The following is a 15345-nucleotide window of genomic DNA, read 5'->3' as shown; positions in this document are numbered from 1 at the left end:
GGTGTCCCTGCACCAACCCCCCCAGAGGCTCTCACCCTCTACCCTTGTCCCCTTACACAGCCCTAAACCACTATCAAACACCCCCAATCTCACGGTCTCCAGCCCCCTCCTGGGACAAGGCCAGTCTGGCTTGGCCTTGTCACACCTTTGCACTGTCATCCTTAGCAACTGTTGTTAATTAATATTAACAGCCTGATAAGAAGGGACAGGTGAGGTGGGGTGACACAGCAGCAACAAATGACTTCTCCAAGGGGCCTTCTTGGACACTTGACATTAGACCCAGACCCCAGGTCAAAGCTCTAACATAAGCTGATTCCTCCCTCTGCAGCCCCCAGGCGTGCCCTGATGCCAGTGAGTCATGCACAGAGCGGCAGTGGGGCCCCAAGCACACACCAGACCCCCGGACTCTCCTATCTATCACCAGATGGGCTGGGCATGACCTAGACTAGTCACAGGCTAGTCTGGCGTGTCCACAGGAAGCTGCTGTCTTCCCAGATTCTTGTTTTGTGGGCTCTGACCTGGCTCCGACGGTAACACCCAAGAAGGGCAGAGGAGATTGAGACAGGATGTGGGGGGGGTGAGGGGAGGCAGCACCCTGAGGGTGGATGCGGAAGAAGGAGTTGGTTGATGCTGAGCAGAGAGGACAGTGAGGAAGCCGCGCTCCAGCAGCCAACAGATGCAGAATCAGCCCCTCTGTGGCACCATCTTCCTCAGTGGCCAGGAAGCCAGGAGAGGAGGAAGGGCAGCAGGTGGGCAGCAGGCTCCGTGGGGTCAGCTTCCGAGGGGCTTGGAACCCTCCAAGTGCAAGACACCAGCACAGTCTCCCCACTCTCCAACCGTGGGAAGGCCCTGAGGACAAAGACAGAATGTTCAGTTACCCTTGCTCTGCCACCCTGCAGGAGAGGCCGCAAAGGCCCCAGGCAAGAGGCCAGGGCCTGGGCAGGATGCCCACACCCCCAAGGGCAGGCCCCATACTGGCCTGGGGCCTCCTGGCTCCTGGACAACACTGGGGGAACTGCTTGGGGACACAGCCACCAGATGAGAGGTCTTGTCCCTCTGCGTGTGTCTCTGCTGTACCCAGACACATGGCTCACACTCCCAAGTTCTTTTCCTTTCTCCGGTGCTCACATGTTCTCAGCTCTGGGACACATACACTCGTCATCCAGCCTGTCCCACAAGCAGAGGCACCTGCCTGGCATTTCTGGGGAACTTCTTTATGCCTAAGTGGATGTTCGTGTTTCCATTTATTTCCTCAAACCAAGCCCCAAGCAATATGGTACCTGTGTTCTGGTCTGCATGCGCATGACCCTCTATGCAGAATCAGATTTCCTGGCTTCTGGTGTCTGGTTAAGGTTCAGATGATGGAAACGCATCAAGCCTCCAAAATTCAGACACTTTTCCAGCTGCAGCACCCATGGGTCCCCATGGCTAGTCTTTCACTCCCTTTTCTCCTGCTCTTAGACAGCCCAGGCCTGGATAGTGACCAGTGCTGAACATGGGGTGCTTCTTTATTCAGGGCAAGTGAAGAAAGTTGGGCAAGCCAGAAACTTGGACCTGAACCTAGGCACAGAGCTCAGGAGGAGCCAAGAAGGGGTGTACAAACTGCAGACTGGGCGGGTACTCTCAGTTTGCTAGGCAGCACAGGGTTTTTGGAAGTGTCTGAGAGCAGCTAGGCACAAAACTGGCCATGGATCAGGACCATGGACCAGATGGGTGAGCCGTCCAGCATGGATGAGAGACCTTGGATCTATGGGGGACTCAGGGTCTGGCTGCTCTCTTTCTAGCTGCCCATATCCAACCTCATATGACAAAGAGCTGTGTGCACAGCCCCCTCTCTGACAGCCTCTTGGCATTGGATCTGTGACCTGGTTCTGGCAGGTTCTAGGTGCATTTTCCTTTCTAGTAGACTTTACTCTCTAGAGCATTTTAGGTTTACAGAAAATCAAAGGTTCTCTATGCTCCTTACTCTTCCCCCAAATGTCCTGTCTTTTTTTTGGGGGGGGTGTCAAATAAGAAAAGTGAAAGGTCCTAGAAAAGGTCATTGGGCAGGGGCTGGAGAAATAGCACTACACTAGGCAGGGCATTTGCCTTGCATGCAGCCTACTCGGGATGAACCCAGCTTCAATTCCCGGCATCCCATATGGTCCCCAGAGCCTACCAGGAGTGATTTCTGAGCAAAGAGCCAGGAGTAATTCCTGAGCTCTGCCAGGTGTGGACACCCCCCCCCAAAAAAAGTCAATGGATGGGGCCTGGAGAGATAGCACAGCAGTGTTTGCCTTGCAAGCAGCCGATCCAGGACCAAAGGTGGTTGGTTCGAATCCTGGTGTCCCATATGGTCCACCGTGCCTGCCAGGAGCTATTTCTGAGCAGACAGCCAGGAGTAACCCCTGAGCACCGCCGGGTGTGACCCCAAAACCAAAAAAAAAAAATCAATGGACATAGGTAAAGCACTTTGCTTTGCACCCAGACTCAGTCCAGAGTCAATCTCTGGCACCCAGGAGTAAGCCCCAAACATAGCTGGGTTTGTATCTCAAATTCCTTTGACACTGATTATATAAGGTTGCTTTTTTTTTTTTTTTTTTGTGGTTTTTGGGTCACACCCGGCAGTGCTCAGGGGTTACTCCTGGCTCCATGCTCAGAAATTGCTCCTGGCAGGCACGGGGGACTATATGGGACGCCGGGATTCGAACCGATGACCTTCTGCATGAAAGGAAAACGCCTTACCTCCATGCTATCTCTCCGGCCCCGCTTTTTGTTTTGTTTTGGGGCCACACCCTATGGCATTCCAGGGTTACTTTTTTTTATTGGCTTTTTAATGGGACTACATGGGATACTGGGATTCGAACCATCGGTCTTCCTGGGTTGCTGCGTGCAAGGCAAATGCCCTACTGCTGTACTGTCTCCAGCCCTCAGGAGTTACTCCTGACTGCACTCAGAAATTACTCCTAGCAGGCTCAGGGGACCATATGGGATGCCAGGGATCAAACCCCGGTTGGCTGCATGCAATGCAAATACCATACCTGCTGTGCTACCCCTCCAACCCCCTGTATAAAGTTGTTTCAAGTCTCTAATGTATCTGTTGGTCTACAAACCTTGTGGACCAACTATGTCAACATTGTGCCATCCTCATTACCACAGCTTATGATTGAACTTTCTACCAAAGAACTTGAGCCTTATAGAATTCATCTTTGTCACTAGGTTTTTGGCTGTTTGAGGACCATGAAACTATATATAAATTTGAGGATTGCTTATATATATTGGGCGGGGGGGGGGGGAATATGCCCTTGGGATTTGGTGGTGCTCAGGAGTTGTCCATGGCGCTGTGCTCAGTGTGACCCCTGGTGGTGCTTATACATGTTGGGTACACATGTCTTACATGCCCTCAGGTCAAAATATGATCTGAAAAAAAATTTTTTTCTTGGTTTTTGGGTTACACCTGGCAGCGCTCAGGGGTCACTCCTGGCTTCACGCTCAGAAATTGCTCCTGACAGGCATGGGGGACCATATGCCAGGATTCGATCCACCGTCCTTCTGCATGAAAGGCAAATGCCTTACCTCCATGCTATCTGTCTGGCCCCGTCAGTATTAATTCCTAAGTGCAGTCAGAAGGAACTCCTGAGCACTGCTGGGTGTAACCCCCAAACAAAAAATAAATAGCTGAAACAAAACAAACAAAAACCACAGTATAAGGATAATACCCACATATAATAGAAACAAGAAATAAGAGGACTGGTCTACTGCAGGAAGCTTTTCCAAAGAGTGTGGGGCAGTGCACTTAGGACAGAGAAGGGAGCACGGTGACAATGAGAGTGGAAAATGATCACCCTGGAAAAAAGGGTGCTGAAAAGAGATAAAGTTATAATGTTTAGTAACAATAGTGCAAACCACAGTATCTAAAAGGAGAGAGAATAAGGAGGAGGAGGAGGAAGAGGAAGGAGGAGGAGGAGGGAGGAGGGAAAGGAGGAAAAGAAAAAGAAAGAGAAGGAGGAGAAGAAAGAAGAAAATGAAGAAGGATGAGGTGGAGAAGGAAAGAAGGAGGAGGAAAAGGAGAGAAGAGAAGATGAAGAAGAAAAAAGATGATGAAGATGAAGAAGGAGGAGGAGGAAAAGAAGAAGAGAAGATGAAGAAAAGAAGATGAAGAAAGAAGGAGAAAAAAAGAAGGAGGAGGAGAAGAAGAGAAGAAGAGGAGGAGGAGAAGAAGAAGAAGAAGAGAAGAAGAAGAAGAAGAAGAAGAAGAAGAAGAAGAAGAAGAAGAAGAAAAGAAGAAGAAGAAGAAGAAGAAGAAAGAAGAAGAAGAAGAAGAAGAAAAGAAGAAGAAGAAGAAAGAAGAAGAAGAAGAAGAAGAAGAAGAAAAGAAGAAGAAGAAGAAGAAGAAGAAAGAAGAAGAAGAAGAAGAAGAAGAAGAAGAAGAAGAAGAAGAAGAAGAAGAAGAAGAAGAAGAAGAAGAAGAAGAAGAAGAAGAAGAAGAAGAGAAGAAGTAGGGGTTATTGGGTCCCAATAGTTATGCCTTCCCTGCCCTTTCCAGCAGCAGCTGATATATTCATTTTGTTTCTCACACTGCCCCTCTATCTTCTTTAAATGAACAAATAAGATGTGCTCTCTAATTGCACCTGAGGATTCTGCCACTCCTATACATTGATGGGGAATGAGAAGTACAGTCGACTGTCTGTATATAATATAGAATATTGCAACAATCAATCTTTATGTTGAGCCTTTCTTGCATTTCATGACTAAACCCCACTGGATTATGTTGTATAATCAATCCCTCTAAGGAGAAATTGGAGGAGTTTGAACATTATATTTTAGGGTAGCTGCCACACCTGGAGGTGCTCAGGAATCACTCTTAGTGATCTATTAATCAGTTAATTAATTAATTAATCTATTAATCAATTAAGCACTAAGCAGATCTTAGTGCTTAGATTATTCTTAGTTCCCTGTGCTCAGGGAACTACATGTGGTGTTGGGGATGGAACCCAGGTCAGCTACGTGCAAGATCAGTACCTAACCTATTATATTATCTCTCGAGTCCTGAGTATGGATATTCAAATTTGAATATTTGTAAGAATTGACCAGTAAGCGATGTTTTAGAGATGATATATACCAGAAACAGTTTCATGACTGATTAAATCTCCTTATTAATAATAGGTGTGTCTATATTATCTGTTTATGATTCATTCCTGGTAGATTGTAGGTTTCTGGAACTTTATCTTTTATCTAGGTTATTACATTTGTAATCACACTTGTTTATAATACACTTAAGTTTTCTGATTTTTCCGGTAATGTTTCTCTTATTCCTGATTTCTTACAAGAACTTACTTTTCACTGATTTTTCTTTATTGTTTCCTGAGGTAGTCAACCAAACATTTATTTGAGAACTTCTTTCATATTTGCATTATAGTTATAGTTATTTTTCTCAACTTGGCTATTTTGTGTTTTCACTTTTGTTTATCCAAGGCATTTTCTCATTTCTTGTGTAATTTCTTCTTTAATTCTGTTGTGATGGGGTTTTTGCTTGATCAGGCTCACTGAGACCTACCATAATTGGGGAACAAGGAGGTTCCTTCCCAGGTGTGCTGGCTCCACCAACAGGGATGTTGGGAACACCAGTAGAGAGCAGTGGGCTTGCATGCCATTTCAGAGGGCATTTACGCATAGTTGTCCTTCTGGTTCATGTACAGTATCTCACCGTGTTAGCATTGTGGAAGTGAATGGACACCATGGCACTGAGTATAGCAGGACATTGGGGTTATAGTACAGCGAGGACATCATAGATAAAGGGCACACCCTGGCTGCATGAAGCAAGCTGAGGGGAGCAAGGATATTACGAGATACATGCACATCATGGTATCTTTTTTGTTTTGTTTTGTTTTGTTTTTGTTTTTTTGGGGGGTCACACCCAGCAGTACTCAAAGGTTACTCCTGGTTTTCTGCTCAGAAATCACTCCTGGCAGGCACAGGGGACCATATGGAATGCCGGGTTTCGAACCACCATCCTTTTGCATGCAAGGCAAATGCCCTACCTCCATGCTATCTCTCCGGCCCCCACATCATGGTATCTTATCAGGCTCCTGGGAGATCCTAAAACAGGAAACTCAGCATAAGTGCAGATGGTGGTGGCATCTTTTAAGACTTTTGTTTTGTTTTGTTTTGGGGCCACACCCGGCGGTGCTCAGGAGTTATTCCTGGCTGTCTGCTCAGAAATAGCTCCTGGCAGGCACGGGGGACCATATGGGACACCGGGATTCGAACCAATCACCTTTTGGTCCTGGATCGGCTGCTTGCAAGGCAAACGCCGCTATGCTATCTCTCCGGGCCCATCTTTTAAGACTTTTAATCCACAAGTAAAATCATCTCTTGAGAGGACATGTTATAAATCATAAAATCAAAGATACACATTAGAAGTTTTCACCAGACCATGTCCACTATACTATCTCTCGCACCAACTCTAGTTATCTTGATGTTCTTGATTTCTAATTTCATTTAATTCTTATTAGAAAAGATACATTAGGGGCCGGAGAGATAGCATGGAGGTAAGGCGTTTGCCTTTCATGCAGGAGGTCATCGGTTCGAATCCTGGCGCCCCATATGGTCCCCTGTGCCTGCCAGGAGCAATTTCTGAGCCTGGAGCCAGAAATAACCCCTGAGCACTGCCGGGTGTGACCCAAAAACCACAAAAAAAAAAAAAAAAAAGAAAAGATACATTAGGGCAGGAGCAAAAGTACAGTGGATAGGGTGTTTGCTTTGCATTTAACCAAACCTGGTTCAATACCGAGCATCCCATAAGATCCCCTAAGGCTGGGGCTGGAGTGATAGCACAATGGTAGGGCATTTGCCTTGCACGTGGCTGACCCAAGACAGACCTCAGTTTGATCCTCCAGCGTCCCATATGGTCCCCCAAGCCAGAAGAAATTTCTGAGCACATAGCCCCAGGAGTAACCCCTGAGTGTCACTGTGTGGCCCAAAAACAAACAAAAAATTAAAAAAAAAAAAAAGATTCCCTAAGGCTGCCAGGAGTAATCCCTGAGCACTGCTAGGTGTGCCCCCCCCCCCAAAAAAAAAAACTCAAAAAGATACATCGTATAATTTGAATAATTTTTTGTTTCTGTAAGGAGTAATTGTCAATTTAAGCTGTAAATTTTAGATGAGTTCCAGCATTCAAATCCTCCAGGCTCAGAAATTGCTCCTGGCAGGCACGGAGGACTATATGGGACGCCGGGATTCAAACAGATGACCTCCTGCATGCTATCTCTCCGGCCCATCATTCCTAATTCTTAAGTTCTAACTATTTCTTTTTTTTTTTTTTTTTTTTTTTTGGGTCACACCCGGCAGTGCTCAGGGGTTATTCCTGGCTCTAGGCTCAGAAATTGCTCCTGGCAGGCACAGGGGACCATATGGGGTGCCGGGATTTGAACCGATGACCTCCTGCATGGAAGGCAAACACCTTACCTCCATGCTATCTCTCCGGCCCCTAACTATTTCTTTATCTTTTCCACAATTTCATTTTATTTTGTAGGGCTCGGGCTATTCTTTACTCTGTGGTCAGGAGTGGCTCTGAGTTCCCATGTCCAGGGATGATTTGATCAGCTGCCCTTGGATCTCTCTCTCTCTCTCTCTCTCTCTCTCTCTCTCTCTCTCTCTCTCTCTCTCTCTCTCTCTCTCTCTCTCTCTCTCTCTCTCTCTCTCTCTCTCCCCACACACCTGGCGACATGCAGCGTTTCTCCTGGCTCTACACTTAGAAATTATTCCTGACAGGGTCAGGAGACCATATGGAATGCAGGAAGTCAAATCCAGATTAGCCAAGTGCACAGCAAACACCTTCCCAACTGTACTATTGATCTAGTCAGAGGTTCTGGTATTTTATTTTTTGTCAAACCAATTTTAAACCAATGTTAAGTTTCCATTTAAGGTTAACAAGGCTAAGTTCCATGTAAGGGCTAAGTTTCTAGCCCAACTATAATGATGTAGACACCAAGTGACTCAAAAAACATAAAAAAAAGAAAAGAAAAGAAAAGAAAAAGAAAGAAAACTGGACCTTTATAAATGGCAGAAAAATCAAGGTTTTCCAACAAATGGAATTCAAAATTATCTGCATAATTGTTGTTCTGTGTTCTATAAATTTGGGAACATTTGCTTTTTCTCTTTTCTTGATACCTTCAGTATATTTTTTTCAGTATATTTTTAATGCTTTATGGAACTCTGTTGATTTGCATAAATTTAGATAAGAAGTTTTTCCTCTTTGTAGTGAGGATTACTCCTCATGCTGAGAGGAAATCTTAAAAAGTCAGCTAGGGGACTCCAGAGCTCTTTTCCAGGGAAACTGAGTTGAAAGGGGTTGAGGTTAAATGACTAACAGGTCCAGTAAGAATTAGTACTGTTATAAGTACTCTGCTAACCTCATGGAGAACATAGGGAAATTGGAAATCATCTAGGAATGTCTAGATCTGCAAGGACTGGCCACAGCCTGGGTCCTGCTCTCTGCAGCGAGAAATATTCTGGAGATCAGAATCTTTCCCAGCCCTGGATGAGACAGAGAATGAAAGGCCTAGGGCCACCTCTGGCTCATCATGCTGACCTGATCTTCACATTTTTATATCAGTCAAGTCTGGGTAACCCAGACATGACTGGTAAAGAAATGCTCTGTCCTTGACCAAACCCCAGAAATTCTCTGTAAATAATGCTGTGCCTCAAAGAGAAATTTCTCCAGTCTTGCTGGGTTTATGCAAAGGAACAAGCCAAGTTTATTCAGTCATTCAGCAAGTTCAAGGTGAAGGTGAAAGAAATACTATTTTTCTGTAGCTGACTGAATTAAATGTAGTCTAGTAGGTTTACCTTAAAGCCCATTTCTCTTGGATAACCCATATGAAAGTGTACTTACTATTTTATTTTTTATGTAGGCAGTTGAGAATTTAGTTATTTATATTAGTTATCTATATTACTCCTTTATTTTTTCATTTTATTTTTTAAATATAATATCTTTATTTAAGCACCATGATTACAAACATGTTTGTAGTTGGGTTTCAGTTATATAAAAAAAAAAGACACCCCTTCCCTTGTTCACCAGAGCCTCATTCCCACCTTCCTGCATGTATTTGAGACAAGAATTCTATTTCTCTTACTTGCTTACCTTACTTACTGGTTTTAATAGACTGATCATGAAGGAACTAAAAGCTGAACATGCTATCACTAGTCTCACCAGGATAGTGGGAGCTATCATCCCAGAGAAGTTCTGTGCTCCAAAGTATCAAGAGGAACATTTACTGCTCTGTGGTCTGATCATTTTATCTGGTATTTTCAGTTGTTCATAATTGCAAACTTAAACCAATTGCCTGGACCCCCATTAAAAGCTAAGGTAGCATGAGATTTCACCCCTTCTTTTTTTGTTTGTTTATTTTGGTTTTTGTTTGGGTTTTCTGGGTCACAACTGGCAGCGCTCAGGGGTTATTCCTGGCTCTATGCTCAGAAATTGCTCCTGGCAGGCTCGGGGGACCATATGGGATGCCAGGATTCGAATCACTGTCCTTTTGCATGCAAGGCAAATGCCCTACCTCCATGCTATCTCTGGCCCCAGATTTCACCCCTTCTTATAGGTAGAGCCTACAGTCCTTTGCCAGCCTGAAAAGAAGATGGACCTTCACCCACATTTCCCTTAATGACTTCTAAGGTGGTGAAATCTCTAGGGAAAATGTTAAAGTCAGTAGGAAAGCTGCCAGGGGAATAAGGGCAAGAGAGGCCACAGGAACTAATAAAAATTTACCAGGAACTACAGTCTATCCTGAAAAGAATTAGCATCAGGTGTGAGAGGCATTTCTGTCAGACCCAATGTAAGCAGGGCAACCCTTATAGCCCATCTCTCCAGGCAACGGGATTCTAGGGCTCTGTTATTATTCCACCCCAATTGCTGTTTAAGTTGCAGGACTGAAGATGTAGAAACCTCCTTGTTCCTTCAGGTGGGGGAATCAACTACCCAGATGAGAAAACCCCTGAAAATGACTCCTGGCAGACTCAGCTGATTCAACTCTCAGAATCAGGGCAGAATGCAGATCATCCTGATGCTCCTGCTGATGGTGGTGACCACAGGACGACTGGTTGTAATGAACACCCCATTTGCCTGTGGACTATACTTGGACTCTAACTCTGACTGTGAACGGAGGATTTGTAGATCAAGCTGTCACCTGGGAATTCCTCTCCTAAACTTTGACTGACACAATTTGTTTGGGGTTTCCAATTATGCTCCATAAATTCTCTTCATTTATTTTATTCAGGCTCACATAAGTGCAGTTAAGATGCTTGTGCTAAGATCCAATAGGTCGGGATGTGCCAATCGGTAGGGATGGAAGATGAGGGACCTTAAGGAGAGTCAAAGATTTGACTCAGCTCCCAGAGAAAGGAGAGAATGTGAAGCCTAGAGCAGAAGGGACTCCATTTTATCAAACCAATGTTAAATCTCCATTTAAGGCTAACAAGGCCAAGTTCCATGTAAGGGGGGGCTGGAGAGATAACATGGAGGTAGGGCGTTTGCCTTTCATGCTGAAGGACGGTAGTTTGAATCCCGGCATCCCATATGGTTCCCTGTGCCTGCCAGGAGTGCTGCTGGGTGTGACCCAAAAACAAAACAAACAAACAAGCAAAAAAGTTCCATGTAAGGGCGCTAAATTTCTAAGTTATCCCAACAATAATGACGCAGATTCCATGTCACTATACCACAATATACCACCTTAGTTATCTAGCCATAGAGACATGATGAAACATTATAGAAACATCCTAGGCAACAGCCAATCAACTTAAAGGTCAAGATTTCCTACTTCTAGCCCTATATAACCCGGCTTGTGACCTCTGCAGGTGACCCTGATCAGTCAGCTTGTAGCTTGTTGGTTGACAGAATAAAGCTTTGCTTTGCTTTATTGCAATTGTGTGGTCTTGTCTTTGACTCCAGACCCTAACACTAGCATGATTTTTAGTTTAGGGTGTTTTGTGTTGTTTTTTTTTTCTTTTTGTTCATCTTTTTTTTTTTCTTTTTGGGCCACACCCAGTGGTACTCAAGGTTTACTCCTGGTTCTGTGCTCAGAAGTCAATGCTGGCTGTCTTAGGGACAGAGAGAGTCAGGTGTCAAACCCAGATCAGCATGTGCAAAGCAAATGCTCTCCCTCTATGTTATTGCTCCAGTACCTTTTTTTTTTTTTTTTTGCTTTGGAGCCAAATCTGTGCTAAGGCCTTGGTCCTGGAAGGTATTAAGTTACCATTTTACAGTGCCTGGGATAGAACCCAAGTCAGCAGTGTAAACAGTAAGAGCCTTGATCCCTTCCCCACCTCTCCAGCCCAACAGTACATTCTTTGGTAGTAATACATTTTCATTTCATTTCTTTATTTTTATGTGCATATTCTGTAGCCATTTTCCTTGCAGTTACCATAGGGATCGCACATGATACTCTAAATTTATATCTAACTTGAATGGATACAAAATCAGCTTCAAAGAGTATAAGACTTTATGCCTTCACTTTCACCTCTTGATGATAACATCACAAATTATATCTCTTCTGACGGTTCACCCGATAATATTAAATTACAATTTATGCATTTTTTCTTTTCCTGTTTTATTTTTGAGCCATATCCCATAGTTCTGCACTCAGGAATCACTCCTGGCAGACTCACGGGACCATATGGGATGGCAGAGATCCAACCAGGGTTGGTTGCATGCAAAGCTACAATCTTAGAATTTAAATCAGAGGGGGCAGAGAAACGGGTCTGGTGGAAGTGTACAACAGGGAGGGCATTTGCCTTGACACAGCAGATCCAGGTTCAGTCCTCAGCACCTAATTGGGTTCCCCAAGATCAGCCAGGAGTGATCCCTGAGCACCACCAGGCATGATCCAAAACCCAAAAATAAGTTTTAAAAAAGGGAAAGATGCACTTAAAGATAAACTTAACAACAGTATGTAGAAAGCCAAAAAAGACCATAGGCACCACTGGGACAGAGAGTCAGACACCACAGCAGGTGGGAGCCCTAAGAAATAGAGGACAAGTGAGTCAAGGGCTGGGAGCAGGAGCGGGCATAGAGAGTTCATGGGCATAGCTTCTCACTCTCACGGCCAGGAGAGTTGGTGTGAGGCAGTTAGGAAGCAGGAGAGGGTGGGGGACAGTCACAGCCCAGAATGGGGGAACCCCTCAGCCCCATCTGCAATGAGTCAGAGATGACGAAGATAGGTCGCACCAGGAGACAGAGAGTAGGGAAGGTCCTCCTGCTGAGCACTACTTTGAGAGCCACACTCAAGTAGTGCGTGGGATAGGAGGTTACTCCTGGTGGAGCTCAAGAACCACAGTGGGGTGAACAGATAGCATGGAGGTAGGGCATTTGCCTTGCATGCAGGACGGTGGTTCGAACCCCGGCAACCCATATGGTCCCCTGAGCCTGCCAGAAGCGATTTCTGAGCAATGAACCAGGAGTAACCCCTGAGCACTGCCGGGTGTGACCCAAAAACAAAACCAAACAAAAATAAAAAGAACCACAGTGATGTTAGGAACCAAACTGAGTTGGCCAATGTGCCAGGAAACTGCCTTAACTCCTGTACTATCCCAGCCCCAGAATGTCATTTGAACTGTTTTTTTTTTGTTTTGTTTTGTTTTGTTTTGTTTTTTGGATTTTGGGTCACACCCGACAGTGCTCAGGGGTTACTCCTGGCACTATGCTCAGAAATCACTCCTGGCAGGCTTGGAGGACCATATGGGATGCCAGGATTTGAATCAATGACCTCCTGCATGAAAGGCAAACATGCCTTACCTCTATGCTATCTCTCCGGCCCCATGTCATTTGAACTGAACACAATTCTTTGGGTACATTTTTCTGGCACCTCTCAAAGTACTTATGATTTCTTTTCCCTGGGTCTGTATAAATACACCATTTTGGTTTGGTTTTAGCCCACACTCGACTGCTCAAGGTTTATTCCTGATGGGGCTCGGGGAACCATACAGGATGCCAGGGATTGAACCTGGGTCAGCTGTGTACAAAGCAAATACCCTCCCTATTATACTCACCCAGACCCTAAATATACCAAAGTAATGATTTCACCATGCTGAGAATGGTTGAGTCACTACTTATGGATAAATTTTCAGCAGTCACAGACAGTCTGTAATGACTCATCATCTCCTAATCACTTTTCTTTTTAAGTGCTGAGTAGCTTACAAATTACCTTTTATTTTTGGATTTTGACCACACCTGGCAGAGCTCAGGGTTTACTAATCCTTGCTCTGTGCTCAGAGTTCACTCTTAATGGTGGCTCAGGGGGCCCAAGTGCCTTAGCACGGACCAAACCTCCTAAGTCCAAAGCAAATGTCTTCACCTTGGTACTATTTCTGCATTTCTCCTTCCACCTTTGACTGGAAACAACCTCTGGATTGGATGGTATAGACTTGTAAGAGCTTAAATCCAGGAACTGGGAAAAATCCTCAGGGAAAGTCCCACAAAAAGTAGGTGTGTCCTGACAAAGACAGTGCTTGGACTACTGGAAAAGTTCATCCATGCCTCTGTGTCCTCAGGGTAGGGAGACAAGACAGCTGGGACCATGAAAGGCAGGCTGGAGTGGAGCCAGAGGCCCAAGTCCGGGCTGAAGGGCAGGCAGATCTCTGCGGGGCACACACTAGGTCTGGACTTTGCAAGGGCTGGGAAAATGTCCGAACCACACCTCAGGTAACTCAGGGATCACTTCTGTCAAGGGTCTGCAGACTATGGGATTTTGGAGATGAAACCCAGGTCAGCCACATGCAAGACAAGAGCCTTATTTATTCTCATGTTTTATTTTTATTGGGGGATGAGAGGGTACACCTGGCAGTGCTTAAGGGGTTAGTCCTGGCACTGTGCTCAGGAATCACTCCTGGTAGTACTTGACTATATGAGATGCTGGGGATTGAACCTCACCAGCCTCTTGCAATGTGCCAGTGTCCTCCCCACTGCACTATGATTCTGGGCCATCTATCTTTGCTGTCTCTGGTCTGAGTCCTGGGTTTGATAGCAGGCACCCTGAGGAGTGTGACTCCCTGGCACTGTGCTAGACTCTCCTCTAAGCACTGGTAGGGGTGGCCCCCAAACCAAAATGACAAACCCCGGTGTCTCTCTCTCTCTCTCTCTCTCTCTCACACACACACACACACACACACACACACACACACACACACACACACACACACACACACACACACACACACACACACACACACGAAGTGGCTTTGGGAAGAAACCGGACTCACACCTTCTAGTCTCTTGGAGTAGCACTGCAGCAGGGGCTGGAACGGCAGTGGAGGCGGGAGGAGTGGGGACCCTTCAACCTGACCAAGTCCTGGCAGGCTTGGGCAGACACACATGGAGTAACTCAGAAAGTGCCAACCCTGGGGAATTAGAGCCACAGCACAGCAGGGTCTTGCCTTGCACACGGCAAACCCAAATTTGATCACAAGCATTCCATATGGGCCTGAGCCCATTATGTGTCCCCAAAGCAAGCAAACAAAAAAGTGCTGCCCCTGAAGTGAATGGCAGGAGCTTGGGGAGGTGGCCCTGTCCCAAGGTGCCTTCTTGGAAAAGAAGCTGGACCCTACAGGCACCCCACATACACCAACCAAAGTCTCAAGAACAATAAGCTGGCTCAGAAGCTGAGTCACAGGGCTGCGTGAGAAGCAGGAGTGGGAGATGACCTCCAGGGCTTCAGGGCCAAGGCAGAGGCTCCTGGACACAAAGCTCAAAGTCATAGACAACAATCAACCCCCGGCTCCTCCATGCAGGAAACACCAGTTCATCTGCTTTTCTTACTGGGGATGTGGAGTGCTGGAGGCACCCCTGGCAGTACTCACATCTGACTCCTGTTTTGTGCTCAGTCACTTGGGGGAGGTTTGATGGACACTACATGGTGGGGGATGTCATAGGGGGGAGGGCTACTTGCTGAGCACCCCAAACTTTCTGTCCACCTTGTGTCCACCACCTGTACACAAGCCTCCCAAGATTTCCAGTCTGGGACCCAGCACACCCCCAGGGGACAGAGGGCCCAAGGCCCTGGCTGGGGGGTCATGGAAAGCAGAGCCATTGGGATTAGCATGGCAGAGGGCAGGACCAACCCACAACTCCACATCACAGGGTTGAAGGTAAGCCCATGAGCTGGCTCCTGGTCCCAAGAGGCCTAGGTCTTCTAAGCAGTACTCAAGGCACCTGCAGTACTGGGGACAGAAGCAAGGTCAGCCATGTGCAAGGCAGGAACTCCCCTGCTGGAGGGCACTTACCTGGCATGTGGCCAACCTGAGTTCGATTCCCCAGGATCCCACAAGGTTCCCCAAGCCTGTTATGAGTCATCCCTAAGCACAGAGCCA

Source organism: Suncus etruscus, chromosome 15 (genome assembly GCF_024139225.1).
Source record: "Suncus etruscus isolate mSunEtr1 chromosome 15, mSunEtr1.pri.cur, whole genome shotgun sequence".
Taxonomy (NCBI): Eukaryota; Metazoa; Chordata; class Mammalia; order Eulipotyphla; family Soricidae; genus Suncus; species Suncus etruscus.
Note: the sequence above shows the minus strand (reverse complement) of the source record.